Source organism: Periophthalmus magnuspinnatus, chromosome 7 (genome assembly GCF_009829125.3).
Source record: "Periophthalmus magnuspinnatus isolate fPerMag1 chromosome 7, fPerMag1.2.pri, whole genome shotgun sequence".
Classification (NCBI taxonomy): domain Eukaryota; kingdom Metazoa; phylum Chordata; class Actinopteri; order Gobiiformes; family Gobiidae; genus Periophthalmus; species Periophthalmus magnuspinnatus.
In genome coordinates, this window is record NC_047132.1 from 29,139,810 (window position 1) to 29,153,242 (window position 13,433).

The 13,433-nt window shown below is 40.1% G+C and overlaps 1 protein-coding gene across 1 annotated transcript in view; it reads left to right on the forward strand.

Annotated features, from left to right (window-relative positions):
* The first annotated feature begins 636 nt into the window (after positions 1 to 636).
* cntn3a.1 (contactin 3a, tandem duplicate 1) overlaps positions 637 to 13,433 on the forward strand; it is a 224,685-nt gene continuing 211,888 nt past the window's right edge. The window contains exon 1 of the mRNA XM_055223169.1: positions 637 to 821. The gene's annotated coding sequence lies outside the window, so the exon portion shown is untranslated. The remainder of the gene's footprint in view (positions 822 to 13,433) is intronic.

Genomic DNA, 13,433 nt, shown 5'->3' on the forward strand with positions numbered 1-13,433 from the left:
TAATAGAACAGTATGGCTTTTTAAACTCATTAAGCTGATTCGCTCTCTGGAAAAGAAAAAAATCTATGAAGAGACATTGATTTATGTGACAAAAACCTAACCAACAAACAAACACGAAACAAAGTGCTTTTGGGTGTAAGCGCGTAAAATGACTATTACTCCATTTAAATCCATCTTCATCGCGTTTTCTCTGTGTATCTACGCCTCCAGAACCCCTCCATCACTCATCCCTTTATGAGAAAGTCGTGAACAGAGCAGAGAAGAGAAGAAAAGAGAAGAGAAGAGGAAGACACTCGGCTCCGTATCCCACGTGTCCCTCTCTCCGCGCGCTCCAGTCCTCCCGTTGGACGAGCAGGACTCCACACGAGCTACGGGGGAGCGCTCCTGTCACTCCTGTCTATGAAATGAAGCGATAAAACCAGGAGTGAGACGTAAGAGCGACGCCTACACACGCTGGGACCTCCGTGTTCTAGTCTCCACTGCTCCTGCTGCTGCTGCTTCTTCGCTGCGTACGTCCCCCCTCCTCCCCACTTCCCCCGACAACCCGCTACTCCCGTCTGGCTGTGGTTTTACATCCGTGCGCCCGGGGCTGGAGCTGGAGCGCACGGTTAAGGAGCTCGAACAACACGATAAGGCTCTGACAGAAGAAACAGTGAAGACTTGTGTTCACTGCACGCTCGTAAACGAAGAGTTTTGGGGACTAATTCCACCAGAGCGACACTTGGAGGAGAGCAACTTGGCTGGAGAAGTACGGAGGAGATGCGAGGCGTAACATGGATATCCGAGAAAGGATAAGTAAACACAACGGAGGACGTACTCAGGTGAATATTTACGCATCCATACAGACTCATACTTACTCATACGCGTTTGTTTGTGCTTTGTATCGCGTTTGGCGTCGTCTTAAATGGTTGTGATTAAAGAATTTGCCGGAGTAGTCCTGAAAAATGCCATCATACATCATTGCATTTGAACTGGCAGCTGTGACGTTTCCAGCGCAAAGGTAATTTCAGTTCCACAAAAGTAAACGTTGTATATATGCCAAGAAATGTTAAAAAATTAATGAGTGTATGCGTGTGCGTAAAAGGGCACATGTATTTAAGACTTGGGACGTGAAATGCCTAAAGTAGACGTTGTATATATCCCAAGAAATGTAAAAATATATGAGTATATGCGTGTGCGTAAAAAGGCACAGGTATTTAAGACTTGGAACGCAAAATGGCTAAATACGCACGTTTATTTACGCGTTAAAACGTGACGTTTGTAGTTTGTAGCGTGGAGTTTGGAGTCTGTGTGCGTCTTAACGTGGATGGCAAAGGGTAAAACTAGGGAATTGGATGGAGTAGTAGTTCAGACTGGGTTGAAATCACGCAACACCAGCTCTACAGTCCACGCGTAAAAGCATTTTCCGTCACCACAGCTCCGTTTTGGACACGCGTCTCTCTCTCTTGTCACAGAGCAGGGATCCACCTAACAATTTGGTGTCATTTAAAACGCTCTGTCCTGCGGTGATCAGCGGGGGATTGGACCAGGCTCGCGCTCATCATCTCTCTCTTTTCTTTGATTGCGCTGAGGCACTGGGCTTGATTGCAGCTCAGATTGTCTAAAGTCCTCCTCCGCTGGAACTAGTGATTCTCCCCCTGAATCAAGTGCCCATATGTTAGAGAGGGAGTAGCCCCGCGCATGACAATGGTGCTATTAAGTCAATTGGTGATTGCTCAGGGTGGACGCGTAGGCAATTCACTGTTCAAATATCCCCCAGTGCCTTGTTACTTTAACTGTTGGAGCGACCACGTTTGTCATATCCAGATGTATTGGCCAGTTCTGGATATTTTATTTATTTACTCTGGCGATTTTTATTAATAGTGTCTTGGTTTTCATATGATTTGAAACTGTTTTAGTCCTTCCCAAGGCTGTGTAATCCAGCCTTAGATGCTACAATACATGTTTAGTGTGACTTTGTGATGATTCTAAGCCTGGATAAATGGATAGAAGGGCATAGAAGGGGAGGGTAAAAAAAAAAAAAAGGCAAAAAAAAGTAAAAAAAAATAAATATAAAAATAAATAAATAAATAAATAAATAAAAACAACAACAATAACAATTTGACATGTAAAAAGAAAAAAAACAACAACAAATAAATAACCAAAAAAACAAACAAAAAAACAAAACAAAAAAAAACCCAACAAAAAACAATAAATAAAAAAATAAAAAATAATAATAATTTTGGACATGTTAAAAAACAAATAACAAAACAACCAATAAATAAAAATAAATAAATAAAAAATAAATATATAATAAAAATAATAATTTTGGACACGTAAAAAAACAAAAAAAGAAACCAAAAACAACCAATAAATAAATAAATATAAAATAATAATAATAAAATAATAAAATAAAAATTTTGAACACATTTTTTATCATTTTGTCCCTTCGTTTATCTCCTCTCTTCTGTCTGTTTTCATCGACCTTGCTCGTTTTACTCTTTCATCAAATAGAGTTTTTTTTTCACCCTCTTATCCTGTCGCTGTCCTGAGTGCTCGGGACTGTTAGTACTCCAAATCTCCTTGGGGAAGTGTGCTTATGGCTGGACACTTTCTGGTGATGTCACGGTCAGGAGGAGGAGGAGGAGGAAGAGGAGGAAGGGGGTAGAAGGTAGAAGGAGGGGGCGTGTGAAGTTCTTAGTGGCCTGCTAGAAGAAAAACAACCCCTGAGATGGTGGAGTAGCAGCTTGGATGAATGAGAAATGATGTGCATTCTTGTATTTGAGGGCTAAGAGCTGACATTTCTAAAGCGGCTTTTTAAAGTCACAGGTGAGACTGGAGAACGCATTCATTTTCATAAGGTAATAACAAAAATGGGCTCTGTCGTACGAGTATTCGGAACAAATGATCCTAAAGTCAGTATAGAATAAGATGTGATTTTTACATTTGATTTTTAAGATTATGTCTGTGTCTTCATTATACTTTAACTTTGACATAGACGTATTTAATAAAGCCCATAGAAGTTCACACGTACACCTGCCAACTAAGACTTTTAATAGGTCAATCAAACAGTATAGTTATAGTAAAAGGTTTCATAAGTACATGTAGCTAAAATAAAGCCACTGGTGCTGTTGTCTTACTACTACTACCACTACTACTACTACTATATTCCTGTACATGTGCCTTATTTGAGTGGGTCCATTTTTAGCGTTTTGAAGTTTTCCAGCAAAACAAATGATATATTTAGTACATTCAGCTTAAACCATACAGTGACAGTGTAGCTGGAGGCGAAGTGTTGAATAATGGATACCAGGCAGCGTGGTCAGGGTGAGCGTCTTTGCATGTGTATTGGATAAATCTGAAAGGAGCTGTTGTGGGTGGGAGGGTGTGAGATAATGATTTTTTATTGTATAGAGGTTTGGGTTACATGATCAGACCCAGGTGCGGACCAGACTGACTGTGGATGCATCTGAGTTTTAACAATGCGCTTCTATTAAATGTCATTGTTTTAGCTGCTTCAAACGAGGGTCCAAACGTGTTGAAATGAGACCGCGATGCCACCGTTTTGCACCACTGTAGACCCGCGCCTGCATGCTGTGAATGAAAGGCGTTTTATAAATAAAGTTTGATTTAATTTGAAGCTGTTTACTGGGGAAAATTAAATAAATAAATGAACATATGACTATATAAAATCATGGCTAGATCAGTTTTCACACCAAGTTTAGATGGACAGGATTGAAAGATGAATTTGATAATCAGAGAAATGTATTTTTAATAATAAATAAATAAATAAATAAATAAATAAATAAAAATAAATAAGAATATAACAATAATAATAAATCAAAACTAATATTGCAGAATAAATACAAAAATTAAATAAAAATAAATAAAAATAACACTCATAATTGATAACCATAGACTGTATTTGTCACTCGTAGCGTTCGTCTCCAGTCAAATGAAGCTAATCGAGGCTAGCAGTTATAGTGGCAAATTTGGAGCCAAGTTGCATATTATTAATTCTGTCCGCAAGTATCATAACAACCAAAGAGCCAATCCAGAGCGAGGCTGTTGAAGGGAACGCCTCTTCCCTTAGCAACGCTGTCAATCAAACCCGTGGCTAATGCTAACAGGAGCGACCTCAGGGAAAAAATTTGCCTGATTTGTCTGTTATTAACGTTCACATCTTGAGTTACAGACACAATAGCGAAATAAAAACAACAGGATCATGTAGAACAGGTTAATACGAACATTTTAAGATTCAAAACAGGGGCGACAGTTTTATAATGTAAAGTAAATTGGAGCCAGAGACGATGGAGGTTAGCAGGTTAGCTATGTCCATTTATATATACGGTCTAAGTTGATACCACAACAGAATCATGTGTCAAAATCAGAAGTTTAAGAAGAGCAATGGTTTGAAGTGTTCTCCCAAAATTAAATCCTCTTGTTGTGATCGGATCGGTGCAAACCAGACTGACATCCACAGAAAGAGAGCTCCAGTCTGGTTGCCGGGCTAGGTAAATACTGCAATACTGCATACTACATATTACAACATAAACTTCTAAAATGGACAGGCAAAAGTTCTATCAGGAGAGAAGTTTAAGAAGAACAACGGTTTGAAGTCTTCCACTAAAATGAAATCCTTGTGTTGTGTTTTTGAGCAAGGCGCCTCATTCACCTTGTATGAGTGATTGTGATTGTTGGATTGGATTGGGTGGTGGTGGTCAGACAATCATTTTGCATAATCCAATCAAGTCTTGCTGTATTTTTCCTTGAAGAATTATCATTTTTATTCATTTGTAATTTTGCTGTTTGTCATGTAAAAAGCTGGTCACAATGATTTTTGAAATGGTCCCCAAAACTCAGTGAGTGATTGGATAATTTTTCTACCACAATCAAGATGTTTTAGTTTTTTCGAGCTGTTTACTGTCCTTGTGCAAACCTTGAGATGCTTCAGGCTGTCAAAAGTATCGAAAATCAGATACTAACTGATGCTAAAACTGGCATCTAAAACTAGTTACTCAATTGAACAAGTATCAATACCAAAAAGGTCCCATTTACAGGACAGAAATGATCCTTTTGTGCACATCTTTAGAATGATCTTGAGCTGCATCAGAACAAAAGTCAATGACAGTTGAAAAAAATCCATAACTCTTTTGTTTCTAAATACTTTTCTTTTATTTTTTCAGAGCATTTAGAACGACCCTTCTGACATTAATATGATCAAATACAGCACCGAGGAACGAACCCTCATTGTCCAGTGGTACTTTGAGTCACATGGGTCAAATCCACATTTTAACACCAGAGATGCCCCGAGTGTAAACGCCATTAAAGGAATAATAAGTGGTTTCCAAAGACAGGGGGCAGTATGTGATCTCCACAGACCTAACTAGTCCTGATTTCTTCCTGTGGGGCGATCTTAAAGAAAAGGTGTTTGTGAATAAACCTCAGACGATAAACGACTTAAAACGTAATATCGAGGATCAAATAAGAGACATAAGCCCGGAAATGCTGAAAATGTTATGCAAAGTGTTGGATTGGGCGATTCAGGGACAAACCAAAAATGGCGGACACTTAAGAAACATTATTTTAAAAAATCAGGTCATTTTTACTTCCTGTAGTTTATGTAGTGATAAGTTCAAGTGTAAGTGAACAATTATAACCGTATATATTGCCAAAAATCTCGGAAAAGCTCAGTTTATCTACTGCTAAAATTTGATGGGTATAACGTAAGAATTATAAGAGCTACTGAAAATTTAAAAGTGTCAGTGACTTTTTATAAGACACATAGACCCATGGAACACTGCGGAACTTTCCTGGGCGACTGGCGGATTACACAGATACACTCTAAACCCACATGGGAATAGAAAAGAAAGTATTTACCATTTAATGTTGAAAATCGCCTTCTATTGTCTAAATAAAGAGGGTTTTTATTATCATTGTTGTATCAGAACTGGCATCGAGCATCAATTCTATTCCTTGGTTTTAAATTTGAGTTTGAAATTCTAGTATCGTGACGACACAAATACTTACGTTTTCTCTCCTGGCTTGTATAAAATGGCAAGATGCATTTTTGATTATGGTGCAACCTGTTTTGTGGCACTGCCTTGTTGTCGCGGGAGCTGTGGGAGGAGCTTGTTGGTGAGAGCCCCCGGTGCGGTCTGGAGAAATGAGGAAGTTGGCGTGTGTTATGTCACGCCTGCGGCTTGTGTGCTCAGATCAAAACTCCATTAGTCTCTTTGTCTTGTGCCACTATTTGAGGTGGAATCTTGGCTGGGGAATTGGTTGGCTCTTCCGTGACTCCTGCTGTGTGCCATTTGTGAAATATGGGATGGGAAGGATAAAAGATTGAAAAGTTTGGAATCCCTTTTGCATAAGTTCCTCAAAAGAGTCGCGTTGGTAAGACGGTGTGTTTTTGTACAGTTTGAAAACCAGAGTTGTCCAAAAACACCGCTTCTTATTCGCTGGAGGATTTCGTACTTGCTCTAAATTGGCCTCCTCCTGAATTGTAATTTGTGCTTCCGCAGCACTTTTCAAACTTTTAAAATGTATTTATGTTATTGTTCCGGCTGTACCCTTCCCAAGGTCTCAAAATGCTCAAGTTTTACTGTAGAATTATATTGATTGTGCAGAGTGTTGTGCATTTGTCTTGTTCAGTTATTGCATTGCCTTTTCACCAGGTCGCCATTGATCATGAGAATGCGCTCTCTCAGCTGACCTACGTGAAGAAATATTGAATAAATAAATGAAAGTAGACAATAGATAGATAATAAGATAATAATGAACTTAACTGTAGATCACATGTGTGCGCTTGTGTCCTTTAAACAGGTTTATCTCATATGGTTTAAAACAGTAAGTACAGGAAATAAAGGATTCAGAATGATACAAAGGCTTGGTGCCGCTGCCTTCTGCAACTGGGAACTGGGATTATTATTTATTTTTTGTTTTTTTCCAGTTGAATGTTCTTACCTCAGAGCGTTCCAGGTGAATCGGCTTCTACGTAAACAACATGGCTGATGCTCAAAGGGTAAAGAAGTAAATAAACGTTATAGGAATGGCGCGAACATGTCAGATTGGATTGATTATGAGCGTTTATGTTCTGGTTAATGCTTAGATCGCTTTGTGCTCGTAAAGGCTTCGATCGTTATGTTCCGGTTAATGCTTAGATCGTTTTGTGCTGGTTAATGCTAACATCGTTTATGTGCTGGTTAATGCTAACATCGTTTATGTGCTGGTTAATGCTAACATCGTTTATGTGCTGGTTAATGCTTGGATCGTTTAAGTGCTGGTTCGCTTAAGGTGATTAGCATCGTTGCAATACATCTCAGTTGATCTGGTTTGTGTAGTGGTCCCTTGAGTCCTTTGATTATTCCTTAGTTTGCAGCCAGAAATGACCAGTTCTGTAAAGGGCATCTGGAGTAAAAACCCAAGACGAATGAATGCAGAAGACTCTTTACAGTGTTTCCAAAGCGGTGTTGTCCTCCTTAAGTCTTGGATTTTCTTGGCTGCTTGAAAGTTGCCATTTGTTTCAAGCTCAAACTTTGAAAATGCGTTTCAGACTTTTTTTGTAAAACCAGACTCTGAAGTGAAGACTCTGGCAGATGGTGAGAGGCTTTTCTCGTGCGATACCTGATTTGGTTTTGAATACTACATCAATGGAGCTGCAAACCTTTGCTGAAATCTATGGGCAGGATACGGCGCTTTATGTGACAGCGAGGACGTATCTCATTTTTATAGTTCAAGATTGGTCTTAGTTTGTCAGAGCTTTTTGTATTTGTTGAAAAGTGCCTTATAAAACATACGCACTGCTATTATTATTAGTCGTAGCAGTTATACATTGAAGTTGATTCTCTAGTTCTTTTGAATACCGACGTTTTCCCCATTGACTTTGACATATCCACTCTTTTTAAAATCTAAAATGTGTGTCATTCCTTTCCACACTCCTCACCAAAAGAACTGAACTCAACTAAAGAACGCTCCGTATCAATTCATCGACTAAAAGGGAACACGGTGTGGCACTGGCAAACACTTTAAAAATGATTAGGATTTCGCGCAAAAACCCCAATTTTCTAGTAAAGCGAGAGGCCAGTTTGAGATCGTTCAGTCAAAAACTCCAGCTCACTCACTCCATACATTCTTCCCGTTGTTTTGCACGTACTTCCTTAAAATCCCAATGAAATAACGAATTAACAAACGAAGAATTTGGCCATTTTAAGCCCGTCGCACTTTAGCTCGTCATTTCATCATCTGCCCGATTTAGGACCTGATTTGCTTCTTCTTGACGTCGAAGAGGCGTGGTCCAGCTTTGCGTCTTCGTGTGCGATTTTTAAGCCGTAGTCATCCTCGTGTGTGGCGTCCGAGCGACTCCGAGCTGCTTTGTCGTATGGTAAATTCGTAACAAGAAGACATCACCACGGCAACAGCCAATAAAATAGAGTGTCAGGGGCAGATGCTGGGAGTGAAACGCCGTTTAAAAAGTAAAAAGGCAAGAGTAAATTCTCACGTGTGTCTGTTTACATCCACGCAGCGAGGATCAGGGTGAAGCTGCTGCAGATTAGCGATAGCGACTTTACTTCCTGTGTCGTTTATCTCCAGGCTTCTGTGGATTAAAAGCATTTATCTGAACTACCGCACCACATTTCGCCAATAATAATATCACAGGTTTGACGTAGAAGTGCAACGCTCGGATCTTTGGAACACTTTAGAGTCGTTTTATTCTAGACAGGAAACATCTGAAGTGAGGAGCGCTAGCTTTGTTAGTTTGTTTTTATTTTTAGTTTGAGATGGTGTGGTCCACTGCGGTCCTTACCCGGGTTGAAATGGTTGGTATAAATAAAACTGTGCGTAAAAAGAGCGTAACATTGTCCATTCTGAGTCTGAGGGACTTCTGTTGGTGAGTCTTTGCCTTAAGCTTATTTTCAAGCACCGTTTTCTTTATTTTGGCTCAACAAATGACAATATATTCCTCTTGTTACAGCGCAAAAAATCGAGAAACCTATAGTACTTTGACTTCGTTTAGAGACTGTTTTGTTTTGATCTTTTGAATTTTACCTTGCACCCGTTTTGAACTCGTTCTGCCTTCTTTTATTACTTTAGTTTCTTTGTAATTCTACGGTAACGCTCTCATTTACCTCGTACTTAAAGAACCGATTATGACTTACCCTTTTACAACCAGGATCGTGCTACTTCCTTTCTACCTTTAGCACCGCTTCGCAACACCCGTCTTTACTGTTGGCAGCGAAATTGGTCAAAAAATAGGGACACGTGAGACATTTCTTGTATGAAACTGGGCCAAATCACTGGTTTTTTGGATAAATCTGCAGGGACAGGGGACGCAGCGCTCAAAACTGGGACTGTCCCGGGTCAGTAGGGACGTCTGGTCAACTTAGTCTTTACGCGCGCGGACTCGAAATCTCATCGGATTCTTCGCTTTGCGTCTACGGTCTGTGCATTTCGTTGCGCGTTTAAGAAACCAGCAACCGGTTAATTAGGTTAGCCACTAAAGGACGACATCCCTACTGCTATTACTACTACTACTACCGCTACTGCTACTACTACAAGTGTCAAATGGAGCAGCCGCAGCAGCCGTTATGAATTTTGAATGACCGGAGGCACTCAGAGGAAGCACTAATCGGGCTGGTGTCTGCAGATCAAGTGGCGTCACCGTGCTCTGTTTAAAGATGCAATATTATGCGCGGCGTTCTCTCCCCGGTCCCGTCAAGCTTCAGACCCGTATAGGACCTACGAGTCGTTCATGATTCACATCGCAACTCGTCTGTGTGTGTGAAGTTTCCTCCCTCAAGGCGGACAGCTATAAAAAAAAAAAATAAAAAAAAATGGCCTATCTATTAATGCGTTTTGGAGGTGCTGAAAATTTGATGTGGAAGGAGAGATGAGAGACGGGGGAGTAGTGAAGGAGGTGGACTCAGCGGGCGTCACCGTGGGAGTCTGAGCAGAGCGAACTCCGTGTTAGGGAAGGGTCATATCTGCTCCAGCTGCTGTCGTCGAATCTGCGCGAGTGTTTGCCCCCCCCAAAAAACAAAAAAAAATATATATATGAAAGGCTCCGAAAACTCCTCGAAGTGCTGCGTCTCGCTCGCGGATGATGAGGTGCGGTGTGGGCGGCAGCACGAAGACGGCGAGCTGAGGTTGAAAGGTGTTACATGGGTCAGATGAGAGCGGCGGCGGGTCGGTCGGTGGAGTGCTCGTTCTTTGTAGGCCTGTTGAGATATTTACTATAGTGACTTACCGTTCAATACGTGACAAATGGAACAAGAGTTTTTGGGTTACGAAACTACTCAAGTGTTGTATTCTGTCATTTATTTCTTGCAGTTGTTTTGTAAAATAGGTTTTGGGGGATAATTCTGTTCTGTGGCTTTAGTACCATCGTTTATCATCTATATTTACTTTAGCAATATATTACTCTTCAGAATTTGTTATCGTGACAGACGTAGTCCTCTGATCTGAAGGTTGGAGGTTCAAATCCCACTATTGACTCTATTTCTTTATTTATTTATCTGAAGGTTGGCGGTTCAAATCCTGTTATTGACTCATTTATTTATTTATCCCAAGGCTGGTGGTTCAAATCCCACTATTGACTCATTTATTTATTTTATTAACAGCAAAACTTAATTCAAATCCTCCACTGAAATGAAAGGGAGTCCCGCTAAACCAGGAGTGACAAAGAAGTTACAGTTTAGTTGCATTTAGAAGCAAAAGTGGGCGGGGCAGAATAAGGTCAATAGGTCGTACGCATAGTAGAAACGCAGGATATTTTAGTGTTTGCAAAGAATACTAGAAATGTAAACAGATGCTATGTGTTTGAGATGTGTAAAAACTGAGATTTTGATGGATTAAATAACAGTTTGTCTCCTGGTCGCAGCCCTAACAAGGATAAAAAATAAATGCATGAGCTTTCTGTAGACCGTTGTCCATCAGTCTCCTCCGTGCCGTGTCTCCTGTCCAGTACAGAATGTGTTCAGACAAATTTACATAAACGTTGGATCGCAGTGTGACTCTGAAGTGCTGTACGTTTGCAATTTGTTTCCTCCCCGACAAAACCCACAATGTCGATGAAACGTTCTGCACCGACAAAGACGCCTACGAAGGTTTGAACTTTGAGAGAGTTTAAACGAGAGAGAAATGTGAGAAAATGTTAACGCCTGTGTGAGAAAAGTGTATAAAGTGTGTGGTGAGGGGTTTTACAGCCAAAAACATATAGAATAATTGTAAAAAATAAAGCTGATACTTCACGGGTTTCACCTATTGCGGGTTATTTTTAGAACGTAACGATAAACGAGGGACCGCTGCAGTGTGATTTTAATGTCTTTCTTATTCTGTAAAGCATTTTCAATTACTTTGTGTACGAATTGTGCTGTACAAACACACTTCCACTTGCTTTGCTTTAGCTAAATCAATTCCAAAAATGCATAATCTGTGACAAAGGTCAAAGGTTGTAAGTATCCGAATGGCAGTTTTGATAGTTAAATAGAAACCAAAACAATTTCTTTCAGATCAAATCATTTTTCATATTGAATCGTGGATCACCCAAGGACAAATCTCATGTTTGTTTGGCCAGTCTCACAGATTTGTCCCACCCGTGCGCCCTCAATTTCCAAACACAAAAATTAGCTTTCACATTTTTCTTCCGGTGCAGAATTCCAAACGTGTAAATGTTGTTGAGTTTATTGTTTGGACAAGGACGTTTGATTGTCCGGACCTTCGGGGCAGCAGGTGAAATAGACCTGCTGTTATGATTATAAAATACATGAGGAATTATCATTTGAATCAAAGGTGAAACAGCTCCACTTTCAAATAGTTATTTAGTACAATGTCACAATCCTGCCACAAAAGAGTTTATTTTTGTGCCGATGAATGACCTTTAACAAAAGAAACCAACTTTATTTTGTGTTTTCAGTGATAGATCATTGAAAAAACTGCATGTGCCGCCCCACTGCAATATCCCATTATAATACAGTGATCCCTCGTTTATCGCGGAGGTTACGTTCTAAAAATAGTCAGCTTTATTTTTTACAATTATTTTATATGTTTTTCGGCTGTAAAACCCCTCACCACACACTTTATACACTTTTCTCACACAGGCGTTAACATTTTCTCACATTTCTCTCTTGTTTAAACACAAAGTTCAAACCTTCGTAGGCGTCTTTGTCGGTGCAGAACGTTTCATCGACATTGTGGGTTTTGTCGGGGAGAAAACAAATTGCAAACGTACAGCACTTCAGAGTCACACTGCGATCCAGCGTTTATGTGAATTTGTCTGAACACATTCTGTACTGTACAGGAGACACGGCACGGAGGAGACTGATGGACAATGGTCTACAGTCCAACAGCCAATACACTGGAAAAAAGCATGAAAAACTGCACAAAAAAATCTGCGAGGCCACGAGAGGTGAACCGCGATATAGCGAGGGACAACTGTACAACATATCAAAACATAAATAATCATCATAAAATTAAACATTAAAACAGAAGAGTGCAGAATAAAAAAAAACTTTCAGTCACATGCAGCTAAACAGAACTGTTTTGAGCCTGGATTTAAACATGGTCAAAGTCGAGGCTTGTCCCACATCTTCAGGAAGAATGTTCTGTGTTTTATCTGCAGAAAATCAAAATGCTGATTCTCCATATTTAGTCCTGACTCTGGGACCAGCAGGAGGGCAGGACTAAACCAGGACTAAACCAGGACTAAACCAGGACTAAACTAGGACTAAACCAGGACTATATAAGGACTAAACCAGGACTAAATCAGGATTAAACCAGAACTACATCAGGACTAAACCAGGAATAATTAAGGACTAAACCAGGACTAAATCGGAACTAAACTGGGACTAAACCAGGACTAAACCAGGACTACATCAGGACTAAATCAGGACTAAACCAGGACTAAATCGGAACTAAACTGGGACTAAACCAGGACTAAACCAGGACTACATCAGGACTAAATCAGGACTAAATCAGGACTAAACCAGGAGTAAACCAGAACTACATCAGGACTAAACCAGGAATAATTAAGGACAAAACCAGGACTAAATCGGAACTAAACTGGGACTAAACCAGGACTAAACCAGGACTAAACCAGGACTAAACCAGGACTAAACCAGGACTACATCATGAGTCCTCAGAGCGCAAGGTTGTTCATCTGGCACTAACACGTTGGAGCTGTTTTAACTCTAACTCACCATGAAACTTGACATTCACTTGGTTGTAAAATAAACTCGACTAAAATAGTTTTGTGATTTTCATGTCCCAGGTCTGATATGTAACACCTTATTAAACCGAGTTAACATTTCCGCCGCTTCTTTTAGCATTTATTGAACAGATGCGTTGGAGCGTCCGCAGCCAGGCCGAAGACAACATCATACAGTAGTAACATCAAATACAGCCACAAAGTTTGGCAGGACGTGTGTTGTTTGGTCTACAAAACAAACGGAAGTGTG